The sequence below is a fragment of the Heloderma suspectum genome, chromosome 2 (assembly GCF_057233095.1).
Source record: "Heloderma suspectum isolate Gila_16-S chromosome 2, 16-S_ref, whole genome shotgun sequence".
Taxonomy (NCBI): domain Eukaryota; kingdom Metazoa; phylum Chordata; class Lepidosauria; order Squamata; family Helodermatidae; genus Heloderma; species Heloderma suspectum.
In genome coordinates this window covers 102,340,373-102,352,860 of record NC_139459.1, presented here as the reverse complement: position 1 = coordinate 102,352,860, position 12,488 = coordinate 102,340,373, and the positions used below count along the sequence as shown (strand labels likewise).

The window sequence follows — 12,488 nt, the reverse complement described above, 5'->3', positions numbered from 1 at the left end:
TCTCCATTTTTCCCCTGCAACAACACTGTTAGACTGAGAGTCAGTGACTGGCCGAAAGTCACCCTATGAGGCCAAGTGAGGACTAGAACCCAGATCTCTCAAGTCCCAGTCCAACTCCAACCACTTGTCACTTTTATACCAGTTGTGTTGCAAGCCCAATCTTGAAAGGGGGCCCTCACAAAACCAAAATTCTTTAAAATTCAGCAACAGAGGGAGCTGTTTTGTATGTCTTGAAAGGTGGCCTAGAAATAATTGAAATTAATAAATAGATTTTGAACTGATCTTGGAAGTGACTATTGGTTTACACCTAGTAAAAGAACAACAGCAACCCACAAAATACTCCTTTCCCAGGCCCTGGCCAAATCCATTCCTAAGGGAGTTAAAGGCAGCTGATAACAGTGACTTGTTCAGAAGCGAAACAATGGATCCTGCGCGGTGACGAAGCCCTCGCTGTTGTGACTCGCTTCCCCTCCTCGCACCTATTGTACCTAGGCTTTGAACCGGTATTTCCTGTTCCACTTGCCAATCGCTCATGAGGGTGGATAAAGAGAGAGCGAGGCAAGGGCGGAAAACAGCCTGCTTGCTGCTTAGCCATACCTAATGCCGAAAAAAACTCCTTTGGGGGTAAACGGCCAGCCACTGTTTGAGTTAAAGCTAAATAGCTATTTGTTTCCCGGGGCTTCTAATTACATGCTCCTCTTTTTTCTTTTCTTTTCCTGCATTGTGTAAACTGTTATTTATCTGACTTCCCTGTTTGGTCGTCTTTTTTTCTTTGTCAATACTGTATTATTCTACTGTGTTTTATTGCTTGCACTCCGCGTTGGGATTCTTTTATAATAAAAAGCGGGCAAGAATTTTTTAAAAGACATTATTACTATTTCTCCCCACAACAACGATTCGAAGTGTGTGTGTGTGTGTGTGTGTGTGTTGGGGGGGGGGGTGATCAAAGTCTCTGCGTAGAGGGTGGAAAGGCGAACAAGCAAACCTCGGACAGATGGTTACACCCCCCGCACCCTATTGTCCCTATTCTGCCGGATCAGGTCGGGGCATCCAGACCGACACGGCCCCTCCCCAGACTCCCTCACACCCTTCTCTGTGTTGTGATTTGCGTGACGGGGAGCGTCCCTGGGCTCCTGCTAGAAGAGGAGGCGTTCCTTTCTCGGCGCAGGTGCCTTCTAGGCTCTGATGGTGGTTCCGCCTTCTATGGAGCGCTCCAAAGCGCTCCGTCCTTTTCTTCCTGCCGGGCCCCCCAGGAGGGCGCAGAGGCGCTCACCTGCCCGCTGCAACCTGACCGCAGCGCCGGGGATCAAACACCTCCTCCAACTTTGGTTTCCCTTCCCCCGGTCGAAACAGGAAGCAGCCTGACGCAGAGGGGGGAAAGTCCACAGCAGTACCCACACGCCCTTCCCCCAGATATATCCCAAGGCCGCTCCCGGAGCGCAGAATCGGTAGGACACGCGGAGGAGGCGCGGTTGCAGCCCGGATTGTAGCGATATCTGGGGGTGCTGCTGCACGTTCCGATCCCCTCCTCTTAACAGCCGGGCGAGGCTCCAACCCGGATTATTTCCCACTCCAGGTAACTTTTCTTTTACCTGCTGCGAGTGTGGGCGCGTTTTGTTTTGTTTTAATTGCCCTGCTTTACCGGCGTTGTAAACTGCGCTTGCCTTACCTGATATTATACACATATATGAAATAGTAGTGTGTGTGCGCGCGCGCGCGCGTGTGCGCGTGAGAGAGAGATGAGAGGGGTCTGTTGGGGGAGATCGTATTCTAGTAATTTTCCCCTTCAAGGGGGGAGCAGGGACTCGTTCTCCTCCGCGGTGTTGTAGCTGGGTCATTTTACACTCTGGACCCTAGTGGGCTTAGGCTCGCCCGCCCGCCCAGTTAGATGGGAACGTGCCTTACTCCGCTTCAAAATGTGGTAATCCAACCCTGCTGCGTTTGGGGACCCTGCCGTACCGCTGAGTTGGGCCTGCACTGACAGCACCGCTGCTCCACCGTGTAATCACTGGTAAATTCAGAATCGGATTAGAGAGAATTGTCGACTGTGTTTCGGAGTCTAGACAAATTCCTACTTCTGAACTGGTTTGTTGGGGGAGATTCTGTCTGCCTAAACCTCGAGTCCCGACTTCGGGCAGGGGGCGGGGCGGGCAACAAATCGGACGTGCTTCTGGGGGAATTCTACTCTGGTTCTAAACATCTGGCCGCCTAACTTCATAATGGGGCTGCCCTGGGCTAATCTTGGAGGGGGTTTAAATCTGAATCCGGATTATGCAGTTTACACCCATCTGTGCTCTTCCTGCCCCCTTCCCCTCCCAGTGTTTGATTTGTGTTAGCTCTATATTGTGGTCTGTGTTTGGACTTGTGTGTTCCAAGAAGGAGGTGCTCTTTCCTCCTCTTGATAATGCTTCTCACCTAGGTAGGGAGAAAGTAGTTTTGTTTACAGATGAAGGTTTCTTTAACAGGATTAAGTGCCTATATGCTTCTATTTCTATCCTACACACTTTCGGGAAAGTTGATGATACTCTGTACGCTGGTGAGAGGGTCTTTGGGTGAATCAAAATGTGTGTTTTGTTGCTGTTGTTTTTTAATGAGGTTTAGGTTGGAGGAAGAGAAAACCATAGGAACTTATGCTATTATGAAGAAGAGGCTGGCCAAAAACACACACACAGAGAACTTTGAATTCCAGCTATGCTTTTTAAGTGGCACATCAATAAGGAGACAGACTACTGGAAGTCATGCTTCCTATGGAATTGAGAGAGATCAACTCTATGCGATTGAGAGGGATCTTTTCCTGTGTTTCTTATGGGTTATCAGAATAAAACTTTAATGTGTTTTCCAAAGTTGTCTTAATTGAAAGTTAGTATGTTGTTATCATTGTTTTCTTGTATCTCCTTCTTGCAATGGTTCTACACCTGTAAAACAAAAACATTTAAGAGCAAAATTATAGCATGCAATGTAGCACAGGAAAAGTTGTAATCGGAAGGAAAAGGATTTTGTTCCAATAGATGTTGCTAAGGGTCTCTTTTTTGTGCTCAGAAGAATTCAGTAGGCGTGTGTGTTATGTAACTCTTGCAGATTTTCCAGATGGTGTTGTGGTCTCCCTTTCAGTTGTCATTAATTAGGTTGCTAATTTAACCACTCTGCAATTTATTTATGTTTATTTTAAGGTTTTATATGCGTCTCTTCGAAAACTTTCCTAGGGCAGCCTACACAACATAGTCACATTAGTACTAGTAGTATAAGTAACGTGACTGTATTTAGTTGCATTTGACCAGTGGGGAGGTTTCATCCACAATAAAACCTCACATATGCACCGATTTGCTGATTAAATGTGGCCAATTTCATTATTGCAACCTCCAGCTTGTAGTACAGCTACCCTCAACCGGGTGCCCCCCAGATGTGTTGGACAACAATTCCCATCATCACTTACCATTGTCCATGCTGGCTGGGGCTGATGGGAGTTGTAGTTCAAAAAATCTGGAGGACCCTAGCACTTTAACTACAGAACAGCTTCAGTTTGAGGATAGATAAGAGTCAATGAGCCCAGTGGAGACCACAGTAGTCTTGAACCAGAGTGGTTCTCAGCAGCTAAGATTATTGATTTGAAGGCCAACCTAGACATGATGCCGGACATAGGATCACAGAGTTGGAAAGTCTTTCAAAGATCATCTAGTCCAACCCCCTGCTGATGCAGGAAATCCACTTTATCCCTGATTGTTTGTTTTCTCTGCTGAAGATTGGTCTTAGTAGACATTTATTTTTTGTATTTTATTGTTGGTTGTTTTCAATATTGTTGTAACCTACCCTGGGATTTGTTATGAAGGGTGAATATAAACAGAACTTAATTGAATGGATGGCTTCAGAATCCAGCCAACATGTGCTTGGCTGGATTCTGAGAGATGTAGTCCAACTCATCTGGAGGGCTCCAGGTTTGGGAAAGCTGCTTTAAGTAATAATCTGTGTGTGTTTCTGGGAATGGGGTAACTCTTTGGTGAGTAGGGAAGAGAAGATGAACCGTGAACTAAAACAACAACAACCCAGACATCCCTGTTTGTAACAGAATAAAGTCTTACATTCTAGTTAAAGGGTGTGTTCAGTTTTATTATACCCTGAGAAAAGTAGTGCAGGGTTTGTGTCTGTATTATTTGGTAATGATGGTGCAACAACAAAACAACAACAAAAATGGGATAGCCAATTCTATAATTTGAATTATAGCACACCTGTAACTGGAGACTGCCAGATACAGTGTATACAGAAACAATGGACAAGCCAGTGTTCAAGGACACTTCTCTTTTTCTTCTTTTCTTGCCCTGAATCTTTCATCTGTTCTGGCAGGAAGCTTGAAGATTAGTTGAGGCAGACTAAATGTAGCGACTCCGACATTCCTACCCTAGATATTGGATAATTGCATACAGCCTTTGCATTTAATCCCCAAATGCGCTGAACTTTGTTGAACTTTCAGCTTTTTAAGGATAGTGCGAAGAAGTAAATGGGCCAAAAGAATCCTAATGGAAGATTCTAGTGAACACTTCCTTTTCTCAATGGTTCTTTAAAAAAAACACACACTAACAACTTGGAGCTGCCAAGTCAACTGCTAAGAACTACATAAAATCGAATTATTCAGTGTTTTCCCATGTACAAGATGGCAGTCTCACCTTTGTTTTGCTTTGGGGATGGGTTTTGTTCAGCTAGCATAATTTATCTACTCTGAGCTTATTCTTCTAACTTCTAAATGTTGCACTTTGCAGAGTCCCATCTTGTCATACCTCCTAGGCAATCCTTTTTCAAGGGCTGTGAAAAGTAGCATCCAAGGATATGCTATTGGGATTAGATTAAATAAATGTGTACTTACTACAAACTCTGGCATAGAATTTAGGTAAAGGCAAAATTCTCATAAAAAGAGAGAGAAGTTCACTAGATTGAGCTTCCAGTGCACGTCAATCCTTTAACTATGGTGTGGCTACATTTGGAATACTTCGTACAATTTTGTTGCTCCATCTCATAAAGGGTATTGGGTTGGATGCAGAATGCTGGGAGTTGTAGGACTTTTAAAAATATGCATAGGTTTGTGCCCTAATAAATTTAATAAATGAATATCAATTGCTGGGGAGGGTAGTTGACTTTGAGTCCTGCTGATATGGTTCTAAGGAGTATCTCACTGGCCACTGTAAGGAGACAGGGTGTTGGACCAGACAGATCAAGTAAGTCTCTTCTTACGTATTTAACCCAAGAACATATGACAAAATAATCTGCACATTTTTCTCAGTTCCTTTCATGTAACTGGTGGAGTAAGCGATGGCCTCTGAAAGCTCAGTGCAGCAATAAACCAAAACTGGGTTCCAAGGTGACACATGGAACAGTGATATCACTTGTACGACATCAAAATAGTCACACCATACATATTTCTTAATGTAAACAACATGCCTAGCTTGTTGCTGATAGAACCTTTAGCTTGTTGCTGCAGCCATGGTTGCTTCTAATTTTGAGCAAGAACCACTAGCTAGGATACTAGTATGCTGAGAAGAAAAGAGGCATAACTCAGTGGTAGAGCATATGCCTTCAGGCCCTAAGTGGCTTGCGTGTGTATGTGTGTGTACACTCTAGGGGCCTGGATACCAGGAGGCCTGGTCCAGACTGCAACACCATTACCACAAGGAAAAAAACTGAGGCCAAATTGTAGATGCTTGAGGATATTTGTAGAAACTTATTTCCCTGTATCAATAGACCTGGTTGGCAGGATCACCGCAGCCTACCATGGTTTATTAACTGCAGTGGGTAATCTAAGCTTGGTAATCTAAGCACCTGCTGCCGCGGCTTCTCATTACGTGCACCCTGGCAAGGGTGGGTTGTTGGGGTGGCTGACAAGCCACCCAGAACCCATGGGCTGTTTTAGGGTTGCCCCAACAACCCACCCTCACATATAACGACAAGCTATGGTGCGGCCCTGCTGAGGCCTGAATATTTAAAATAGCCACTACCATAACAAGAAACCCTGCAGGGAAATTCACCCACGGTAGCTTCTCATTACATGCAAACTGGGCCATAATGTACTTATTGTCCAGATCTTGTGTGATTTGCTGGAGCTGTGTTAGAGCTGAATAAGCAACATTCTGAATGCTGAGTCGCTGGCCAAGGCCCTTCTCCGGGACAGAGTGCTTTTGCAAGTTAAACTGGGACATGTAGTTTGGGAAGGAGGGAGATTTTTTTCCCTGTGAGGCATGCGCTCTCAAGAACTACCAGACGGAGAGTTTCTTGTAAATAGGCTGGAGGAAAGGGAGAATTAGTAGGAGGGACAAAGAATCTTAATAATCAGGGCTGTTGATATCTGGGATATCATGATTTTGCAATGAAAGGGGCCAGAAAAATAAAGATTTAACAAGAATTGGTCCTTTTATAAAATATTTGCAACTGCATTGGTCTACTCTAATAGACCAGAAGTGCAGAACCTCAGGTCTGCAGGCCCCAATCTTGCCCTCCAGCATTCCCTAGATGGCTACCCTCTGCCGCATTTGGTGGTTTTCCAACTTCTGTGGATCCTACCGCCAGTTCCAAAAGGTTGAAATACCTCTCCTAAGGCTTTGTTCCTGGTAGTAAGAGCTTTAAGCTAAAATATGTGGGTATTTTTGTCACCAGTCCTGCCCACCACTGGAATATGGCCCCCCGAGAGCTTCTCCAAAACTAAATTTGGCCCTTGCGCTGAAAGGGGTTCAACACACCTGCAATAGACCAGTCAGGACCACTAGACCACTGACAGGATATTAACCTTATTAGGACCAGCCACACAGTTACAAAATAGTCAGCAAGCTTTATAGGGCTCTTTTTCAGGATCTGATGTTCTGTTAAACAAAAATAGCAAAAAAAGGTGGAGAGGGTGGGGTGTGGTAAAACGAACACCCCAGTGTGGGCCATGGTGTAATTTCAGAAATACAGAGAATATAATTTCAGAATTAAAATAGAAACTACCCCCCAGCCCCAGGACTCCTGCGATCGTATGTATGAGATGGGATTGTGGAACGTGTGTTGGAGGGGCCCTGTGCTACAAATTTGTACTTCACCCCCCAAATTATGTTTGCATGCTTTGCATACAGAAAGCATCAAGCAGCTGCCACTTTTTACTTTGCCTTATCTTTTAGTCACTCGGAATATTGCCCAAACCACTTGTTTAGGGGGAGGTGTTTTTGCTGTAACACCTCTTCGCTTCAGACTAATTTTTGGTGGAAAAGTAGTTTTATACAGTTCAGTGTGCTCATTACAGTCATATGGAAGCCTCCAGTTTTGCCATACCCAGCAGACCCTGCTGGAACAAACAATGAGGCAGCCTCTTGCCTGTGACCATTAAGTGGGGATGCTGAGTGTACATGTTCCATTTGGTTGCTCCCCACTCCTTATTCAAGCACCCGCTACATCAGCACTCTCTGTTAAAGAGCCAACAGATTAGGCTTGTGGTACCCTGGTGGTGCAATTTAGTATATGCTTATTCTTTGCGAATCTGTGGTCTGTTGAGGCTAGGCAGGCTTGTTCTGCAGAATTCGAAGGGAAATAAAGAAATGGCTTGCAACCAAGCATTACAAACTATAATCAGCAACAACAACAACAATAAAGCAGTTAATAAATGGCAGATCAAAAAAAATCCAAAAAGCAAAGGAGAACCCCCCAAAAGTGAAAGAAGGCAAATCAAGTACCAGTCAGCCCATATACTTGCTGCAATTAAAAAGGTCTGCAGGTAACATCCAAACTCCACCAATAGAGGAACCAAAAGGACCTTCTAGAGCAGAGAGTTCCTTAAACTGGGCACTGCTATGGAGAAGGCCCTCCCTTGTGTTAAAAAGGTAAAGGTGTCCCCAACCAGTCGTGTCCGACTCTAGGGTGTGGTGCTCATCCCCGTTTCTAAGCTGAAGAGCCAGCACTGTCCGAAGACACTTCCGTGGTCATGTGGCCGGCATGACTGAACACTGAGGTGCACGGAACGCTGTTACCTTTCCCGCCGAGGCGGTACCTACTTGCAATTTCTTGCTTTCGAATGGCTAGGTTGGCAGGAGCTGGGACTGAAGATGGGAGCTCACTCCATCACACAGCACTCGGGTCTCGAACTGCTGACCTGCCGACCTTCCAGTCTGCAGTTCAGCGTCTTAACCACTAAGCCTTGTGTTACCACCAGCCAAAATCTGATGATGGTGGAACACAGAAAAAGGCTTTCTGAAGTTACTGAATGGACTGGCTGATTCCTCACCTCCGCTCTTTGAGAACAATCACCTTTCACATTGGGCTGTGTCCCTGGCCTTGCCAGAAACATCTGGGCTATGTGGACTTAACGAGGTGCCTGAACGTTTTATTTCAAAAGTGGGCAATGCTAGGTTTTGCTCAGGAAACTGGTCAATTTCAGCTCCAATTTTGGCAACTCTATCTGGACAGAAACACCTTGAGGTGTTGGGGAGTGGGTTCTGCCCTGGTAATGGCTTACAAACAGGAGTTCAGCTCAGGAAAAGTATGAGTTACTAAAGATTTAAGAATGCAATACATTACACAGTTAAAATCAATAGGGTTTCGGAATGCTTAGCTGCGTGATGGATTGTACTCTAGGATTACTTGTGTCAAAGTGTGTTAAGTAACTGTTTGCAAGAAAACATGGTCTAAGAATGCATCTTTAGGTAATCTGTCTTGAAGCAGGATTAGATAGTGTGTTGGAAAGAAATGGATCAAAGGCATATGCTATGCCTGAGCTTACCTTGTAACTAGGGCTCATATATTACCTAACTAGGGCCTATGTATTATCTGTTGCCAAGGAGGGCAAAACATTCAGGAAATTACCTAGGTAGGGCTGCACAGTTTCAGCCCATGTTCAGAAAGGTTTGGGGACACTTAGCTTCTTTAGATTTCTTTGAAAGATTGTTCTCAGGACAGTTCTTAGACACCTGTGCAGGCACTAAGGCCTCGTTCACCATTGGTACCAAACCACGTAACGTTATTTCCCATGAATGTGGAAGTTTAAAGGGATTTCTAAATGCTTCTAGTGAGAGCAGGAAGGACAGCTATATTTCCCTCCTTCTATCCCCACTTTTATTAATCCAGTAAAGCTAACTAAATACACCACAAAGTATTTTGTTTTATGTGAATAGACTTCACCTTTATTTTCACTCCTTGTCATCCCCCCCCCCCCCGGCGCCCCTTATAAATGTTCAGATAGTTCTATCTTAGTAATGCAGCAAAATTTTAGAGGGGAAAAAAGTATAAAACGAGTAAGACAAAGGCAAATGTTATGCTTAATTATAGCATACATGGATTTGGCTTTTTGGTTTAAAAAATGTTTTGTTTTTACAAAAGTCATCTGACACTGTGCTTTCTAAACTACAGGAACTTTTTCAAGGCAAAAACAATTACCTTGCTTTGTTATCTAGCTTTTATGTCAAGGTAGTCTTGAAAACATTATATCAATATGCATATTTGACACATTGTAAGGCTTTTTTCCCCTGTGCAATAAATAAATAGATGGATCCAGCACATATTGATGATCTCTAAGAATGTTTTAAGAGTATTTTTATGGTTTTTGATAGGCTGGTTATAAGGCTTTCTCATTCATCTGGTTTGCAAGTAATACTAAATCATAGTTTAGTGGCCATGTTGGGGAGGAGATGGGAAGAATTTGCTTCTGTTTTTAACCAGGTGTGGTTTGTCATTATGTCCAAACTGGGAACAGAGATTAGTGTTTACTATGGTTTATCTGAACAAGTCAGAATCATTAACCATAGTTTGGAGTTGGCTTGTTTGGATGAACTTAAAAGTAACCAGAGTTTGACTGTGTTCAGACATAATGAGAAACCATGGATAGGTAACAGAAGCAAATGCTTCTGAACTCATGGCCATTCTGGAAGAGGGGAAGGAAGAGGGGAACACATGAACCTGAGGTTCATGCATATAATGCTAAACTATGGTTTAGTGTTACATGTAAACATAATTCCAGAATGAGAATATCAGGTAAACATGACAAACTCAACAACTGTGGCTTGGCATCCACCCTGTTTATATTAACACATACTTTGAAACAGAAATATTAGCTTTGATGACACGGTTTGTGATATGCTTCCACTGCCTCTTCAGTATGCAACAAGCAAAGGGCAAGAGGGACCAAGGAGCACTGAAGTCAGAGGTACCCGTAGGACAAGGAGTAAATTTAGTAAGATAAATGGGACTACATGCTAGTGCATGGGATTATATTCAAGTAAGTCATAGTTGATCAATCTCTGAACCATGCAGGCAGTTTCTCTCAGAGGGTTGCAAAATAAAGCTGCAATTTAGAACTGTATTCTTGTGGTTAAAGATCAAAATATTCTGCCCCTTTTCTCCCACTTGAAAGTCTTTCTTCAATTTTAAACCCACAGCAAAGTCTTCATAAATGGCATGAGGATTCATGCCTAGCGGTTTTTAAAAGTATAATCCCCACCAACAATGCTGAAATGCCAGTTATTCCTCCTTTTTTCAGTACAAGCGATATATTAGAATCTGTTAAATGGGAGAAAAATATACCTCTTTCCACGAAGGGAACATAACAACCTGTGGAATGTTTTTCAGCAACTCTTCATATGTAAGACACATTTACACAGAAGTGAGGGCTGGTCCACTCATGGCCCAGGTATGAGCGTTCTGCACCTAGTGAGGTGTACAGACCAGACTCAGTCTAGTCTGTTATCTGTTTGCCACGCAAGGATGTGTAGGTCACACCGATGAGACTTAATTCAGGTGGGACTGGACGTAGGCAGGGCCTGCCCAAGACATTTTACTGCCTGAGGTGAAGGACAAGATGGTGCCCCTTCCCATTCCATGTACAAAATCTGTCTGGACAGGCAGATGAATCTGTCTTCAACACTATGATGAGGCAATGTCCTCCACTGAACCTGAAGGCAGCAGGCTAATTTAAGGGGGACAGAGTAGGCAGCAAGGCACACAGCTCTCTTCTTGAACATCTTGCTGCCGCCTCCTAGCATCTGCTCCCTGAGGCAGTGGTCTCACCCTGCCTAGTGGTAGGGCCGGCCCTGCGTGTAGGCCTCAGTTCCCACCAAGATCCCTTTTACACGTATGTTTGCCTGCATGCATGCCTCTGTCTCCATGGCTGCGTCCACACCAGTCCAGGCAAGTATAAAAGGGTCTGCCTGCATGTTCATCCTGATGCTGTGATTCTGTACCACCCGAGTGACACCTGAGTCTATTCTAGGGTGGCCAGTTAAGCAGTGCCCCCAAAGAGGAAATGCATCCCTAAAAAGGAGGGCAAAAGAGGACACCAGTTTGCATAAAACATTACATATGCTAATTCATATGTATTGATGCAAATTCAGAAATAATTCCTATAATTTAAATGCAGATACAATACTTTCCATAGTAGGCAAGGTTGTGACCACGTTACTTGTGTGCCTGCTCAGTCTAGTCTGCTAGCCAGGTGCTCACTGTTGATGGGCAACTCCAAGGCCTCCGCTGCGCTCCCTCCCTCCCTTCTTATGGTTCTTTGTCTTTAAAGCAGACTTATATTGGTTGACAGCCCTTCAGACAGAGGACTGTCCTCTCTAAAACAGGACACATGGCCAGCCTAATCTGCTGTGGGGTGGGCTTGTGATACTGAGGCTCACTCTGGTGCCCTGCCATGTGTAAGAACGACACATGACAAAGTGCACAAATCCAGAGTATTTCCTTGGCACTGAATTCCAAATAACTGCTCTAGGGAAGGAATTTTCACAGGGTTCTTCTGGTTTTTGTCACTGACTTAACTGGGGAAAGTAGCCTTTGTTTGGAAAGGGAATGTTGTAAATAACTTTTCTGTAATGTGTTTATAGCTTTCTACAGGCAAAATTTCTGTTAATTATATGGAAAGCCCATTTGGGGACCATCTGATTTAACAAACAGCCAGGGGGGAAACTTTGAATGAAAACAAACTATTCTATCTTCCTTTTGTTAGGTGTTGTAGATCTAGGTGGGCAGAAGGTAGATTGGGATCTACTGGTAGATTTCTGGATGATCTGAAATAGATTGGCAAGGGCTGTGTTTCCACGACAATGGAAGGAGAAGTTAATGGAGGAGTACCGGATTTTTTTAAAAGGAATTGGCTTTGCTGTGAGTAGGGTTCCATGAGCAGATTCTCCAGAGCAGTAAACATTGCTTCATAGAACATACTTCCTGGTGGAGGGTGGGGGGTGGAGTGAACATCATCTGACTGGCAGGGGCTGCTCAACCAATAAGAGAGGCTTCCCCCTCCCCCCCCTTTCACCTTTTCCCTGAAAGTCCAGATACACCTGCATTTCAGGAGCAAGCCTCACTGAGTGCAATGGGAGTTACTTCTGAGGAGACAGTAATGAGTTTGTTGTGGGAAAGAGAGCAGTAAACACAAAGACAGAAACCAGCCCCCATTGTAACCCGCAGGGTATCTGTAACGAAGCTGTGAAGGAGTTACTTCCTAAGGCAATGAATCAGAGCATCGCGCTTAATCACGCTTAAGGAATTGG

General features: G+C 44.2%; 1 protein-coding gene across 4 annotated transcripts in view; it reads left to right on the top strand.

Moving 5' to 3' along the window:
* Nucleotides 1-1,441: 1,441 nt before the first annotated feature.
* TJP2 (tight junction protein 2) overlaps nucleotides 1,442-12,488 on the top strand; it is a 102,477-nt gene continuing 91,430 nt past the window's right edge. For 2 of the 4 annotated variants that reach the window (XM_084834338.1, XM_084834339.1), the window contains exon 1: nucleotides 1,442-1,576. The gene's annotated coding sequence lies outside the window, so the exon portion shown is untranslated. Of the gene's footprint in view, nucleotides 1,577-1,710; nucleotides 2,012-12,488 lie in introns of those variants that run through there. The other 2 variants (XM_084834342.1, XM_084834340.1) reach the window with 1 other exon arrangement.